Raw genomic sequence first — 17321 nt, forward strand, 5'->3', positions numbered from 1 at the left:
CAAGATGGTATTCCAGAAAGGCTATGTCCTTCATCTGTTTATCTAGGAACTCTCCCACACAGTCTGAGAGAGCAGCTTCATTATTCTCAGAAGCCGAGGTCTTCAGGTCTTGCAGGACCTTGCTTAACATGATCTCCAGCTGCAGAGCTGACCTTAGAGCTTGTGAGCCACTTTCCCAGTTATCTCTATCAGGCCTCTTCATCAACAGAAGACAGATGCTACCCTCACGTTTTCTTAGCTATCTTAGGTCTCAGGATTGTTGAATCTAAGTTGTCTGTGGGACCGTCTTGGAAGAACTGTATGGTGAGCAATTTGTAAATATGGTACTGGTATCAGAAGTGCATCAAGGCTTGCATTGTTAGTTTTTCTTAATGCTTAGCTCAAATCATTACCTTCAAATGTTCGTGCTTAACCCACTTCTCTATAGGTTGTTTTTTTGTTTTTGTTTTTTTTGCGGTACGCGGGCCTCTCCCTGTTTTGGCCTCTTCCATTGTGGAGCACAGGCTCCAGACGCGCAGGCTCAGCGGCCGTGGCTCACGGGCCCAGCTGCTCCACAGCACGTGGGATCTTCCCGGACCGGGGCATGAACCCGTGTCCCCTGCATCGGCAGGCGGACTCTCAACCACTGTGTCACCAGGGAAGCCCTAGGTTGATTATTAATTTGACTTTTGAGTAGCTGCTCATGTTCTTAGCCTTTTGGGCCTGGGCTTTTGATTTCGTTTATAGAATTTTTTAACAAATTAATTTAAAAAAACATTTTATTTTGAAATAATTTTAAACTTACAGACGAATTTTAAGAATGATATCAAGACCTTCCCTATACCCTTCACCCAAATTCGGCAGTTTTTACCAGTTTTTAACACGTGTCACATTTGAGTGCTGTGTGTGCATGCACTCTCTCTGCACACACACACACACACACACACACACACACACACACACACTAATTTTCTTTGAACCATTTGAGAGTACTCTGCAGACATCATGTCTCTGTACTCTTTACTAGTTCAGTGTGTATTGTCTAAGACCAAAGCAGTAATCAAATTCAGGAAATTTAATATTGATGTAATACTTTAATTTACAATATTATGCCAGTTTCACCAATTGTCCTAATAACATCCCTGCAAAGCAATTTTTGATACATTATCCAGTCCAACAACACATTGATATTCTTTAGTATAACTAACAAGTCCATATAATTTTGAAAACACTTTGTTGTCACGAATTTATTTTTAATGTGGGCTTTTCATAAAGTTTATTCAAAGATCAACAAATCCATTCCCCTTAAAGAGATCAGTCCAGTCTTGAAAGGACTAAGTTTGGAGGATAAGTTCCCTTACTTATACACCGAAGCATCAAGGCAAAAAGTAAAAAATTTAGAGGGAAAGATTTGGAACTATCTGTTTGCTGTGTGCCAGCAGCCTAAGAGGTGAAGGAAAACAAAACTGTTTCTCACTTCTCTGTCAAAATCCTGGCATGCGGTGGACCCTCTGTTGTCACAATTAACTGCAGAATCTTGACTGATGAATGGGCATTTTTTAACCCGTGCTGACCATTTGAAATTTAAAATTAGCAATGTAATTCTATTTACTGGGCCACTGATTGAAGGGAAATTGCACTCAGCTGATGAATTTCCATGTGAAATGGGTCATGGCAGCAGATGGCCTTCCAAGAAGCAAAAAATAACTCTGGAGTTGGTTGCTCTTTCTTCTGGCTTCCGAAATTGAACCCTGCTGCCTGGGAATGTGACTGCTCAAACTACGTTAGGGGAATTTGGGGTGTCAGATCATCAAAGGGAACTGTGAGTTGTTAAAGAAAAATAATTTGATCTTAAATCACCATATATTGAAATCTGAGTATAAAACTAATGCTAGGTGTCAAATCATAATTAATGTTTATTAAGTACTCACTGTCACTGGTACTATTCTAACTACTGCACATGTATTGACTTGTTTAATCTGTAAACTATGAGTGAGGATTATGGTCTGCATTTAACAAATGAGAAAACAGATTTGGAGAGTAAATTGGTCAAGTTCAAAATAAATGTTTTTCTCTTTTGTCATATGAAACATTTAACTGAAGCCCCAGGAGATTTTATCTATATTAAGCTCTAAAAGATCATATTCATACTGTGTTTTCTAAATACATTTCCCAGTTAAAACAAACAAAACAAAACAAAACCAGGGCACCTGGAAGAAATCATTCCAGGTCTGGTGCTAGAAATGTACAAGAAGAACCTGGTACATCTTGTCCTACCAAAACATCAGAAATCGATCAAAAGCTATGTGGATTGTGTCAAAAGGACTCAGGAGCATTGGGCAAAAGGGACAAATCTGAGCATCAATAAGTGTGATAATTAAAAAGGATTTAAACACATAGAATACGTTTATTTAAACACATAGAATATGTCTAAATGTAATGGTTCATAATAATAACAGAACAGTAACACACTGATAATTCTTTACCAGCTCAAGGGAACCAATGCACTATTTTGAAAACTTATCAGTAGAAAGAATCAAACTTCTTTTTCTTGCCCTTTCTACAGGAATGGTATCTCAATGTAACCAAGTATTTAACAAGAGGAAGTTTATTTTTACAGAAGTAATCTAGCTAATAAATGAAGAAGGGATGATAGAAAGAAACATCACTATTTGTAATGCCTAATGAATTAGTGTTTTTAGGCAATGATCAACTGTGGCTGATAACATCAAAAAAGGGACATTGTACGTCTCTCAGTGGAAGTATTCCACCCACCTATATAATAGTCTTGCCAAAGAAACCAAACCAGAATTTGTTTATCTTACAGGAAGTACAGAGGACAGAGGAACATGCTAAGAGACACCGTGGGGTTGTAATCTGGACTAGGGGAAACTCAGGACAAAGGGTCCAGTTTAAAAAAAAAAAAAAAAACAAGAGCAGAAGTATAAAGAGGGAGAATCTTTTCATTAAAATAGGCTTAAATTATTAACCAGTGGTGATATATGGACCTTTTTGGATCTTATTTCAAACTATAAAAACAAAATACAACAAAAAAACTGAAGTTAGAACATTTACGGACAATCAGGAAAATAAGAACACTGATATTAGGCTTATAGTTGCAGTTTTCAGGATATGATGATATTAAAGTTATGTTTAAAAAAAAAGAAAGCCCTTGTCTTTAGAGGTACATACCGAAATGTTTTCAGATGAAATCATATGTCTAGGATTTGCCTCAAAATAATCATGAGTGGTTGGGAAAATGGATGGTGGCACAAAGAAAAAAGATAACTAATGACAGTTGCTGAGTTAGGTGACATGTACATGGAATTCATTATACTAGTCTCTCTAGTTTTGCATATGGTTGAAATACTCCATGGTAAAAGCATGTTTTTAAGGTAGCTTATACATCTAAAATTGAAAGTTTATTGTTTATTGGCTATATGATATAATGCAATGTTTCTTAAAGTACATTCTTTGGAACATTAGTTCTGAGGATGTTAATAGATGTCTTTCATATAACAGGTTCTGCTACTGGATTAGAAAATACCAAATTAAACAGGTTTCTTCACTACTCAGAATCTTAAAGATGTTGATATAATTCTCCAAGAGGATATAACATGTAAAGTTTCCCCCTACTTGGTCCATAGAATTTGTTTGTTTGTTTGTTTGTTTTGCGGTACGCGGGCCTCTCACTATCACGGCCTCTCCCGTTGCGGAGCACAGGCTCCGGACACTGAGGCTCAGCAGCCATGGCTCACAGGCCCAGTCGCTCCGCGGCATGTGGGATCTTCCTGGACCGGGGCACGAACCCGTGTCCCCTGCATCGCAGGCGGGCTCTCAACCACTGTGCCACCAGGGAAGCCCCTAGAATTTTTTAATATCCTTTTATGGGCCTAGCGTTCCACAGAATGTATCTTAGTAAACACTGATGTGATGGACTGAGCCGCAGATGAGGAGTCCTCAGAACTTGATCCTTGTTCTGACTGTGATAAATTGGGTTATCTTAATGTCATCTTTCTGGCCTTCCTTGCCATCTAGCAAAAAGGAATATGAACAGGTCAGCAGTTTTTTGGGGTTTTTTTGGATGTTTTTATTCATTGAAACTTTGTGCAAATGACTTTTTTTTTCTGAAGCTCAACATATAAAGTAGATCAAGGCAGATTAGAAGGTAGTTGAAGGAAGATTAAAATCCTAGAGGTCTTCCCACTGGGCTTTTTCTCTCCCTCTCATTCCACCCCCCCACCCCCAGCAAAGGCTCTAAAGAGTCTCCAAGGAGAACAGTTTGGAGATTCTGAGTGAGTGGGTGTCTAATGTTTCTTATGTGTTGGGGGGAGGGGATCACTGCTTATGCAAGATTCAGAGAAGTTTCTGAACTTTCAACAGTTGAGAAGGTGTTTCTCAGCAACACCTCAAAAAGTCAAGATGCTCCTCTTGGTGCGAGTAGGACTCTGGAAGTGAGCTGTTAGAAATGGACTGAGCACTGAAGTTCTGGAACAAACACTCAAGACGTGGGTCAAGTTTGGAATCGGAATAGGAATACAGCTTCTGGTTACAATGACAGTACTTGTGCTGGCAGTGTGCTTGTGGTCCCATTCCAGGCAATTTAAGGAGCTCACATTCCAGCAGTGCATATAAGCAAAAAAAGCTTGCAGTACAGTGGCATGTTTCTCCTATCAATATCATCTTTGAAAGGAAAGATGGTGCCCCTGAGTGCTGTTCGGGGCTGTGAGAGTCGACCACTCCAAGGTTTGCCTCTCAAGCCGAGATGCATGCAAAGCTCAATTTCTCACCCTCCTCAGAGATTCCTCACTGTCCTGCCTTCAGGAATGACTAAAACAGTTTAATGAAAGCTTATGTCAAGTGTCATGTAATTGTATTTAAAATTGATATTGCCTTTCGTTCCTATTTCTGGGGTTTTGTAGGTCTATATCTGGGGTGTTTGGGAGTCATATGCCCACAGGAGGTGCAATGGACTTCCACAGCACCCAATCCAATCCTCATCCACAGCAACATGCCTAGGAATTGACCCAGCTCCAGACATCTGAGTTAATTCCAGCAAACCCATTTCCTATATTCAAGTCTGGGAGGGGTACAGGGTCCAGAGTTGGCAAGTGATCCAATTGGGCTTTATCAGACCACAGGGAAGGCCCTTTACTCCATGATGACGAAGAGCCTCCTTTTCCCCCAGTGGATGTGAATTATGAAGCTTGAGCCCCAAATACTGCTGACAGCCCTCCTCCCACAAAAGGGGCCCAGCTAGAGGGCGAAGCTAACGCTGGAACAGCATTAAGGACAGGGGGAGTAGCAAAGTCCTTGTTTACATTTTTGAACCGCTGAAGTCACCAATAACTAAGCCCACACAAGCACCTCTGAACTTCCTATTGAGTAAGATAAGAGATTTCCTTGTTGTTGAAACTATTGGAAACATCGTTATTTGTCAGATGGTGCCAAAAGCATCCTCCCAGTTAAAAAGTAGCAAAAGCTAGAGTGGAGTTTTTTGGTAAATTACTCTTCCTATGAAATACTCTTGAGTGAAGGAACGGTATCCATAACCGTTCTGTGTGCCATCACATAGAATTAAAAGAATTTTTAATTTTTGTCCATCGATTCTAATTTACATTTCCCTGATTATTAGGGAGACTTAAATTCCTTTCCGTATGTGTATTAGCCAATTGGATGTCCCCTTCAGTGAACTGCTTAATTATATCCTTTGCCTATTTTTCGACTGGATAGTTTATCTTTTACATATTGATTTTTTTGAGTTATAAATACATTATTTATATAATTCTTGTTATTTACTTGTATTTCCTGGAAATACCTTCTCCCATTCTAAGTTTGTTTTGATCTTTGCTCTTGGTCTTTTACTGTGTAGAAATTTTAATTTTAATATACTTGAACTTATTTTTTCTCTATTGTTTGTGCTTATCTGATACATTGCTTAAAAATTATTTCATACTTATAGAACATAAAGATGTTCTCTTATTTTTTTAATAAAAATAAAATTTTCCGGGCTTCCCTGGTGGCACGGTGGTGAGAGTCCGCCTGCAGGTTCATGCCCCGGTCCGGGAAGATCCCACATGCCGCGGAGAGGCTGGGCCCGTGAGCCATGGCCGCTGGGCCTGCGTGACTGGGGCCTGTGCTCTGCGACGGGAGAGGCCGCAGCAGTGAGAGGCCCGCGTACCGCAAAAAAAAATAATAAAAATAAAATAAATAAATAAATAAAATTTTCCTTGTTTACCATTAGATATTTACTGCACCAGGGATCTATTTTATATTTAATGTTGGATGGGGTCCTAAGTATTTTTTCTGTACAGATTGCCCGTTTTTCCAGAACCATTTATTGAATAGAAAGACTTTTTCCTCACTGATATGTAATGTTAACCCTGGCAAATACCATTTTCCACATAGGATCACCTTTGTTTCTAGGTCTCTAGTCTGTTTTATCGGACTATTTGTATATACCTATACCTGTATTACACAGTCATTGTTGAATAGCCATATACTAAACATCTGTATCTTGGTCCCTTACTTTTCTATACACATTTCAGTATCAGTTTGTCAAAACCATCCTGTTGGGATTTTGGTTGATATAGAGACTAATTTTAAGAGAATAGCTTTAAGACGTTTAGCCATATCATCCATGACGTGGTATAATTATTTCTCCATTATTAAAGGTTTACATACTTTGGTGAGGAGATAAAACCCTTCAGTAATCTATAACACTTTATCATGTATTCTAAAAGATAAAACAATCAAGTAACAAAAATACGCTTAATGTTTTACTCCCTTGAAGAGATGATCAATATCAAACTCTCCTTCATTATGTTGAACAAATACTCTCACTCTCTTTTTACAATGTATTTTTTTAAAATCTCTTTTCAAATGTAGTAGCTGTAAGATCTGAGGTATGTTAGTCCCTGGCTCTGGACTCATCTCTTCCTGGATGCAGATCTTTGGTAAAAGACAAACCTATATTTAAAATTTTGAATTCATGGGATGTTTTTCTCCATAGTTCCTTCAATAATGTTTTCTAATTTTTCTCCAAAACAGAATTTCTCATCTTTTATTGAGTTTGTTCCTTGGTTTCTGTTGCTGATATGGAAGATTTCCTATTTTCTATTATATTTTTAAGTTAGATATTGCTGGAGTATAGTAACATTCAATTTGTATGATCATTTTATATTAAAATTGTAGATATATACACAGTTTTCTTGAAAAAAAGTTGAACACGCCAACAGTGCTGGTGAGAATGTAAAGTGGTCTAGACGCTTTGGCAAATAGTCTGGCAGGTCCTCAGTATTAAACACAGAGTTACCGTATGACCCAGTAAGTCCACTCCTAGGTATATAGTCAGGAAAAATGAAAACGAATGTGCACACAAGAGCTAGTATGAGAATGTCCATAGCGATATGATTAAAAGTACCCAGAAAAGTAGAAACAGCCCAAATGTTCATCAACTAATGAATGGATAAAAATGTGGAATATCCATATGATGGAATATTATTCAGCAAAGCAAAGGAATGAGGTACTGATACAGGACACAATATGTTTGAACTTTGAAAACACTATGCTAAGTGAAAGAAGCCATTCACAAACAGTGACATATTATATGTTTCCATTTATATGAAATGTCCAGAATAGGCAACTCCATAGAAACAGAATGGGCTGGGGGCGAGAGGCAGGAATGGGGAATGACTGCTAACGGGTGTGGGATTTCTTTTGGGAGTGATGAAATATTTTACACTGATTGTTGTGACGGATGCACAGCCCTGTGAATATACTAAATATAATTGAATTGGACATTTCAGTGGGTGAATTGTATGGTGTGTGAATAGCTCCATAAAGCTTTTTTATGCAATTTTTAAATTAATTTTTATTGGAGTATAAATTGCTTTACAAGGTTGTGTTCGTTTCTGCTGTACAGCAAAGTGAATCAGCTATATGTATACATATATCCCCTCTTTTTTAGACTTCCTTCGCATTTAGATCACCACAGAGCACTGAGTAGAGTTCCCTGTGCTATACAGTAGGTTCTCATTAGTTATCTATTTTATACATAGTAGTGTATATATGTCAATCTCAATCTCCCAATTCATCCTATCCCCCCTTCTCCCCTTGGTATCCGTAAGTTTGTTCTCTACATCTGTGTCTCTATTCCTGCCCTGGAAATAAGTTCATCTGTACCATTTTTCTAGATTCCACGTGTAAGCAACATTATACGATATTTGTTTTTCTCTTTCTGACTTATTTCACTCTGTATGACAGTCTCTAGGTCTATCCACATCTATGCAAATGGCACTATTTTGTTCCTTTTTATGGCTGAGTAATATTCCATTGTATATATGTACCACATCTTCTTTATCCATTCATCTGTTGATGGACACTTAGGTTGCTTCCATGTCCTGGCTATTGTAAATAGAGCCGCAATGAACATTGTGGTACATGACTCTTTTTGAATTATGGTTTTCTCAGTGCATATGCCCAGTAGTGGGATTGCTGGGTCATACGGTAGTTCTAATTTTAGTTCTTTAAGGAACCTCCATACTGTTCTCCATAGTGGCTGTACAGGAATGGGGAATGACTGCTATTTACATTCCCACCAACTGTGTAAGAGGGTTCCCTTTTCTCCACGCCCTCTCCAGCATTTATTGTTTGTAGACTTTCTGATGATGGCCATTCTGATAGTTGTGAGGTGATACCTCATTGTAGTTTTGATTTGCATTTCTCTAATAATTAGTGATGTTGAGCATCTTTTCATGTGTTTGTTGGCCATCTGTATGTCTTCTTTGGAGAAATGTCTATTTAGATCTTCCCCCCATTTTTCGATTGGGTTATTTGTGTTTTTGATATTGAGCTGCACGAGCTGTTTGTATATTTTGGAGATTAATCCCTTGTTTGTTGCTTTGTTTGCAAATATTTTCTCCCGTTCTGACGGTTGTATAAAGTGTTTGGTTTTTTTTTTTAAGTTTAACCTGAAGAGTCTAGAGATAACTTCCATTTACGAGAAGTATGAGGGGATAAAGAAACATGTTAAATGATACCAGGAAGTAAACATGTAAATCCAGAATAGAAAATAATCTACAAGACAACTGACCCAGTTTCTTCAGGAAAGGAAAAGGGAGGGTAGAGTACTCTGGTTTGTAGGAGACCCAGGAGACAAAACAATCAAATGTGTTGTGTGACCTTGCTTGAATCCTGATTAGGCCAAAGCAAGTGTAAAAAGAGTTTTTTGAGATTATTGGGCAACTGTGGTTATGGACATGGAATTGGGTGATACAAAAAAAGTTATTGTAAATTTTGTTGTGATTGATAACGATATTGAGGTCTTTAAGGAAATATCTATATTTTTAGAGAGCTATATTGAAGTGTACAGGGGGTTAAGCTCTCCGGGATTTGTTTTGAAAATATTTTAGCAAATAAAGAAAGGGGGGAAAGAAACAGATAAACAAAAGGACAAAAGAATTTAATTTTTATTGTTGAATCTGAGTGATGGATATTCTATTCTTTCTCGTACATGATTGAAAATTTATCCTAAAAAAGATAGGAGGAGGAAGGAGAAGATAAATTATTTATATAAATTTGACATTGTATGTATTGAAGACATTTTTTAAAACAATTTTTTCAGTACTTTTAATTTAATATATTTCTGAAGAGTTATTTAAGTTCTTGAGGCAGTTTTGTTGTTAATTCTAACAATGTACTTAGAAAGAAAGCACAATATATTTATAAATGTTGGACTATTGGAGTGGTATACTCTATAGGAAAGGTGTTTTAAGTTTGTGGAAGAAAACAAGTATTACAAAGTTCCCTAAAAGGTTATTAGAAAAATCAGTTAGACATACAAATAAAATGATAACATTTCTAAGGTACACTAGATTTTTAAAATTATGTTAATAATTGAATATTAATTCTTAAGGAACAACTAAACATGAATCATTATTTCTGCATACAAAAGCCATCCTTGAGGACACTAAAGAGTCACATCAATCATACAGTTTAAAGAATAACAATAAGATAAACAACAGTGCACCCATCCTCCCTCAGATTTATATACTGCTGAATTGAATCTTCATAATTTTATTACTTTGGATGTATCTTTATACGTGTGAAATGTATGAAGGCCAAAAGAACAGTGGCTTAACCATGATAGGAATGTATTTTCTCTCTCCTAACAGTTTAAGCATTCCAGGTGGATCCAGAGGCTTCATGGTGTCAGAAACCAGAGTCCATCTCATCCTACCATCCTCAATTCATGGCTTCCATCCCACACTCTCAGATGGTGTATCCAGGTCTCATCATCACCTCCACATTCCAGCCAGCAAAATGAAGAATGAAATACACTCGGGGCTTCCCTGGTGGAGCAGTGGTTGGGAGTACGCCTGCCGATGCAGTGGACACAGGTTTGTGCCCCTGTCCGGGAGGATCCCACATGCCGCGGAGCGGCTGGGCCCGTGAGCCATGGCCACTGAGCCTGCGCGACCAGAACCTGTGCTCCGCAGCGGGAGAGGCCACAACGGTGAGAGGCCCGTGTACCGCAAAAAAAAAAAAAAATGAATGAAATACGCTCCTTTTGTTTAAATGGTATCACAAGCTGGTAAAAAAACATCACTTCCCCTCACATCCTCTCCTTATTTCCTTTCTTCTACTAACTTTAGGTTTACTCTGTTATTGTGTTCCTAGCCTCTAGAGTTAAATCTTATTTCTTTTCAGTCTTCCTTGGTTTTTAATTATGATATTTGTGTCTACCACTTAAATTGCATCCTCAGTCCTTAATATGCAGTAATTTCACTTTTTGTAAACTCCCAATATTTAAAAATTTTCAATGATAATTTTTGTTTAAATTAATATTTTTATTTCTAAAATTTTAATTAATTCTTTTTTATATCTTCCTGTTTTATTTATGCTTGGCTGATTTTTAGAAATATAATCTGTTCTACTTCATGGATATAATTTCCTTATCTCGCTGAGTATTCCAGGCATAACTATTTTTAGGTCTTTTTCAGAATGTCCTTTACAAGTTTATCCAGAATCAATTTATTTCCTGATTGTTAATTTTGGAAGCTGTTTTTGTCGTCATTCTGTTTTTTGTTTGTTTGCTTAGTGTTATATTCCTTGATATGTTTTGGAATTGGGATTTGTAGGATAATCTTGTCTTTGACTTTTTTTCCCAAATCATTCTTTCTATTCTGACCCCTCCCTGTCTACAGGGTTTGCAATTGCCTCTGTTATTACAGTCACCTCTATGCATTACAAAGTCTGAATGGACCTCTCTGGCCCTTTGATGATAACAGTGAAATCACAGATATAATGGAAGCTTTCCTCCGTTTCTGATTAAGAGGCTGTGTCTCTGTCCATCTACCTCCCCAGATATGCAGTATTTTATATATGGTTCCATCAAGCAGCATTTTTCAATGTATATTTTTCTTGAGTCAGACTCCAGCAGTGAACCTATCCCAGCCTCTCAATTTATGGGAATCACTGTTAGCACTATTCATTTTCCAGGAGCTGAATCTTTTTGCTACTCTTTATGCTTGCATTCCTACAGTGTAGTGGCCAATTACTTTACTTCCTGCTTATTGTTTTGTGTTTTTGTTCTGCCATTGGTCTATGGAGACATGTACCCCCATGGAGGTGTTTGGACCACAAGAATGTCTTACTATGTAGGCAGACATTTTTGTGTTTACTAAAATCTGTTTCTTCTATTTTTTTTTTTTTGTTTTTCAGTACGTGGGCCTCTCACTGTTGTGGCCTCTCCCGTTGCGGAGCACAGGCTCCGGATGCACAGGCCCAGTGGCCATGGCTCATGGGCCCAGCTGCTCTGCGGCATGTGGGATCTTCCTGGACTGGGGCACGAACCTGTGTCCCCTGCATCGGCAGGTGGACTCTCAACCACTGCACCACCAGGGAAGCCCCTGTTTCTTCTATTTTCACAGCACAAAACTAGCCTACATTTATAACTTCCTTTGCAATTTGGCATGGCCATATGACTAAGTTATGGCTAAGGAATGTGGGCAGAAGTGATACATGACATTTCTAGACCTGTCTCAGAAAAAACCTCTGCCACATCATGTCCCACGCTCTCTGTTTCTCTTAGTCATCGGCTGGAAGTGAGGTACTCTTCAGAGATGGAAGAATTACAGAATTGAAGGAGCATGGGTCCCTGAGTCACTGCATGGAAGGCAGCCCCTGGACATCTGATTGAACTTTATGTGAGTGAGAAATAAACTCTTATTGTATTTTACCCCTGAGATTTCAGAGATTGTTAACAGTAGCTAGCAGTAATGACACACAATGTCTTTCTAATTTTGTTTTTATATTTACATGTTCTTTACTGTTTGCCTATTTTATATATTATTGCTATGTGTTTGGGGGCGAAGGGAGGTCTCAGGGAATAAATCTATAAGGCTATTTTGGCCAGATTTCTGACCAGACATTTTGAATAATCTCCACATAGCATTTTCTATTCCTGATCAAGACAATATCAGTTGCACAGAAATGTGAAATAATGCTGTCATTGAAAACTCATAGCAATGTTTCTGTGAATTTTATCTCAACCACTACAGCAACACCCTGTACTTAGAGCAAAGCATGACTCTTAGGAGCCCTGGATTTATTTGCTGCTATTTTCGGAAGCATCCAGTAACAGACTCCTCAACACAGACCCATCAGTTTCAAACTGCTTAATTAGACATGTTTTTGCCAAACCCCTTAAATATAGGCTATTGCTAGACCAGCGGCTAGCTCTGTGGCAAGACCCCAAGGTACAATTTGTCTAAAGACAGTCGGCACTCCCGATGCATCTTCAATCCACTTGTAGTTAACCAAGCCATCCCATAGCAGGAGAGAGCTGCCTTCTTTTATTAGGAATAGGAACGAAGGTCTGAGTCATCTCCACCACTCAAGGCAGGTTTTGCCTTTTGGCTTGACCATATGCCTGCTCTTCCTTTGACACACGGTGGATTCTCAAGAGCATACTAAATATGTCGCCTGAGATTTCTGTTTTGAGATGACAGCAGAAGTACATGCCTCTGCCTGTCAAGTCGGATTCTGTCACGGGGCATCTCCTGCTGGGGTCTTTTGAATTCAGACTTTCTCCTCCCAGCCGTCCTCTCACATGCTTGCTTCAAATTGTTGTCAGCATCATTGCATTGCGTCCGAAAAGCAATTTTGCAGATCATTTTACTCTGGGGTCCTCCCTTCCCTGGGTGCCGCTGAGATTAAGACAGAATAAACTCCCATGTAGTGTTACCACAAGAGGTTTCCCATAATCTTCTCTTTGCATTTTTTCTATGAGTTTACTTATTTTCATTTTTTGCACCTCTGTTTCCTTTGAGTTCCCCCACTGCATTCCCTTCCTAATTTTTTGGCAATCCTTCATTTCTTTATGTTGACTATAAAGAAAAAGTTTCTAAATCCTCCTTAAAGCTCATCTCCCATGGATGCAGCTGTAGAACCAATTTTGCTTCGGGAGACTAACCAGAGTAGAATAGCTTTAAGGAATCTGTGTTTTTGTGTTCATGTGGACTTTTCTGGGAGGAAAATCCATAAATTTTATTAAAATCTCAAAGTCAACTGGGACTAAAGAAGTTTAAGGACTATTATTATTGTCAAACTAGTTTTTTCCTGCAACATCCTAGCAGTGAGGGGTGGAGAAAGCTTTTAGGATCGGTTTTTCTAGTTTATAACACACCTTGTCTTCTGTCAACCTCACCAGTAAAAATAATAGATATTTGAACCCAAAGCCCTGAATGTTCTTAAACTTGATAACAACAGGAAGAAAATCAAGAGCAAGGTTAAAGACTTAAGACTGAAATATAATTCCTGTTCTGTTTCAATTGCAATAAAAACTTTCATTTTGAATTAAGTGGTGAGATTAGAGGAAAGGACAAGAGTGGCAGAGCAGGGAAGAACTCTTTGAAAAGCTCTGTGAATTATTTAAAAATCCTAATTACAAATTTAAAGTATAATTGCAATCATTTAATTAAATGTATTATAGAAATTAAAAAATATAAATGGTCACTAATAAAGGAAAGTGAGAGAGGTTAATGAAGAGATTACAATTCAAAGTAATGACACTAATCAATTCTTAGCCTTCAGTATATTAACATAAAAGAGCTAGTTCCTTCTAAGAAATCTTTATTAAAGGAAGGTATTTTTTAAGTCATATGATTCTTCTGCCGTTAATTTTATGAAAGGTCATCCCCCTTTCCTTCCCAATGGTTAATGCAACTTCTCCTGTGGAAATGACTATCTTCATTTTCCATTTCCATGACTTTCTTGGGGTTTGGCTTCACCAGATGTCCTCACAGATCTGTACTTTTGCTTCTGGCCTCTGGGCGTTTGTTCCTGACCCCCCCTCAAGCCATCGTTACCAAATGTCTGATCAGTTGGTGTCTAAGAGCTTGATGGAGCTTGAATCCTACTGGTGACACATAAGCAGCTGTAGACCAAGTGTAGTCAGAGCTCAAATGTTTCTTCAGGGTCCATTGCCTTGCTTGACTCTCTGTAGTCAACATTCCTTACTGTGAGCCCAGCTGGCTGCTTTCTCTCCTCATCTTCACTTCATGAGCATTGCCTTCCAGAGCTTTCCCCAGCAAATCTGCTATGGAGTCCCAACAGCAGTAGGGGCTCAAGACACCACATACAGAGAACAGAGAAAGAAATCCCCCCAACAAGCCCCAGCTTCTATTGTAATGACGCAGTTTGCTCCCTGTTCCTGATCAAATCCTTTATAGGAATTGCTCATATACGGTAAAAATATTTTTAGTCTCTTTTCATTCTTTCTACTATTTGGCATCAGCTGAGTAACAGCATCCCCAAAAGTCAGGAAACCCTTAAAAAGGAGGAGAGGCCCAAGGCCAGTGAATCCATGAAATGGATAATCAGCCCCTGAATAATCAGGATCTGACTGTACCGTAAACAACCTCCTCCCCCCTTTCTGGGAGCCAAAGGCAAAGCACAGCCAAAAACTCTCTGGAGGAGATCCGAGAGATTTCCTTCTGCACACACCCTGCCCCCACCCCTACCGTGCAGTCAGGACCATAAACAATCCCCCTTCAGCTCAGACATATCTTTCTACACATGAGTAAATTTTCTGGACTTGAACATGAATGCAACTGACTGGCTTAGAGTTTGCATAAGCACTGCTTTGTGTCTCTCTGAGTTTTCCCCAGTGCACATTTTTACATCTGCTGGCAAAGCCAGGCAGTGGCACTCAGAGGGGCATTTGAAACCGCATTTTTTGGCTCATTAAATCTATTCTACCGATGTTGCACCCCATGTCATTCAACCTATTTTCAAGCCGTTTTCTCAATGGGGCACTTCAAGGAGGTTGGGCATGGATTTTGCTAAAAACTGGATTGTGTCCATAAGCCTCATCAAAGCCAGTTTATTCTCAGGCTCTGGCAACCTTTGAATAGCTCTTCCACCTTTGCAGGGCTGCCCCACAAAGCCTGCTCTGCACAGTTTGCCTGCAAACCAAGACGTTTATTTCATCTTGTTGCTGAAGTCTTGGGGGCCGTGAGGTTACCTCCAGTGAGGGAGGAGGGTCTGTTTCCACCTCACAGCAAACAGCCGCCACAAGTATGTACAATCTCAGAGGTCTCTTTGGATACCTTCCAGATCCCAGCCAATCAGGGAAGTGCTAGAAGCACAGAATGCTTGAAAACATTAGAAAAACATGCCTGACTTGGAGCTTTCCTCATTAATTAGGATGGCCTACAGAATTTGTTGACTCTAAGTCTGAGAAGAAAAGAACTTACTTGGTTAGTAGCTTGAAAGAGCAGTGATTTTCTTTTCTGTGTCGACCTGCAGTGGGCAGTGCGGATGGCGGGCAGGAGCCGGGAGGTTTGTCCAGGTCATGGCTGCAGTTCTGTCTGCGTGAGCCCCAATCTCTTCCTCTGCGAGCTCCTCCATTTCCCTCTCTGGTTGCAGTCCTAAGGGTGTTAGCCCTCACAGAAAGGGTTCTACATCCGAAGCTGTTCCCGTTCTCTTTCTTTCCTGGTGTCCCAACTCCCTACCTGGGAACACTGTAGTAAACTGACCAAGCACATGCCTGATTAGTGCCAGAGACTTGTTTTGCTCTATTGAAATATACCCTGGGGAGCATGTATCTCTCGATTTGGGGGTAAGCTGAATGTTAAGCATTAGCTGCCTGGCTAAAGAAGCTGGAGCACTTCTGTGATGTCTGGTAACAGAAATTCAGCTCCTTAGACAGCTGAGATACAAAAGGCCTTAGCCAGGGCAATTAGGCAAGAATGAAATACAGGAATCCAGGTTAGAGAGGAAGAAGTTAAACTATATTTTCAGATGACTTAATCATGGTTATAGAAAATCCCGAGGAATCCACTAAAGAACCATTAGGATTAATAAATGAGTTCATCAAGGTTATGCAAAAATCAACTGTATTTCTATGCAGGAGCAATGAGCAAACCAAAAATGAAATTAAGAACGAGTTTCATTTATAATAGCATTAAAGTAATAAAATACTTAGGAATAAATTTAACCCCCCAAAAAGGTTAGACCCGCTACACTCTGAAAACTACACACATTGTTGAAACAAATTAAATAAGAACTAAAAATGTGGAAAGGTACCGCAGGTTCATGGATCAAAAGCCTTAGTATTAGTAAGATGGCCATACTACCCAAATTGATCTATAGATTCAGTGCAATCTCTATCAAAATCCCAGATGACTTCTTCTCAGAAATTCACAAGCTAACCCCAGATTCATATTGAAATTGAATTTGAAGGGATCCAGAACAACCAAAATAATCTTGAAAAAAAGAACAAAGTTGGAGGAGTCATACTTCTCAACTTCAGCACTTATTACAAAGCTACAGTAATCAAAACAGTGTGGTACTGGCATAAGGACAGACATATAGATCAATAAAATAGATTTGAGAGTCCAGAAATAAACTCTCACATTTAGAGTCAATTGCCTTTCAACCAAGATGCCAAGACCTTTCAATGGGGAAAGAATAGTCTTTCAACATATGGTGCTGGGACAATGGGTAGACATGCAAAAATAAATTTAAAACAAGAATTTGGGCCCTATCAAACACCATAGACAAATCAGAATAGATCAAAACCTATGCAATAGCTAAAACTAAAACTCTTAGAGGAAAACATAGGTGTAAATTTTTGTGACCTTGGGGTAGGCAGTGGTTTCTTGGATATGATACTAAAAGCATAAGCAAATAAAGAAGAGACAAACTGGGCACAATTAAATTTTGAAACTTTTGTGTTCCAGAGGATATCATCAAGAAAATGAAAAAGACCCCACAGAATGAGAGAAATTTTTTTGTAAATCATATATATGATAAGGGACTCATATCTATAATAT

At 38.8% G+C, this 17321-nt stretch overlaps 1 long non-coding RNA gene across 1 annotated transcript in view; it reads left to right on the forward strand.

The window, feature by feature from the left end:
- LOC307193489 overlaps window positions 1-10247 on the forward strand; it is a 47018-nt gene extending 36771 nt beyond the window's left edge. Inside the window, exon 3 of the long non-coding RNA XR_013830339.1 lies at window positions 10155-10247. This is a non-coding gene — a long non-coding RNA (uncharacterized lncRNA). The remainder of the gene's footprint in view (window positions 1-10154) is intronic.
- Window positions 10248-17321: the final 7074 nt, after the last annotated feature.

Source organism: Stenella coeruleoalba (genome assembly GCF_951394435.1).
Source record: "Stenella coeruleoalba genome assembly, chromosome: 10".
NCBI lineage: Eukaryota > Metazoa > Chordata > Mammalia > Artiodactyla > Delphinidae > Stenella > Stenella coeruleoalba.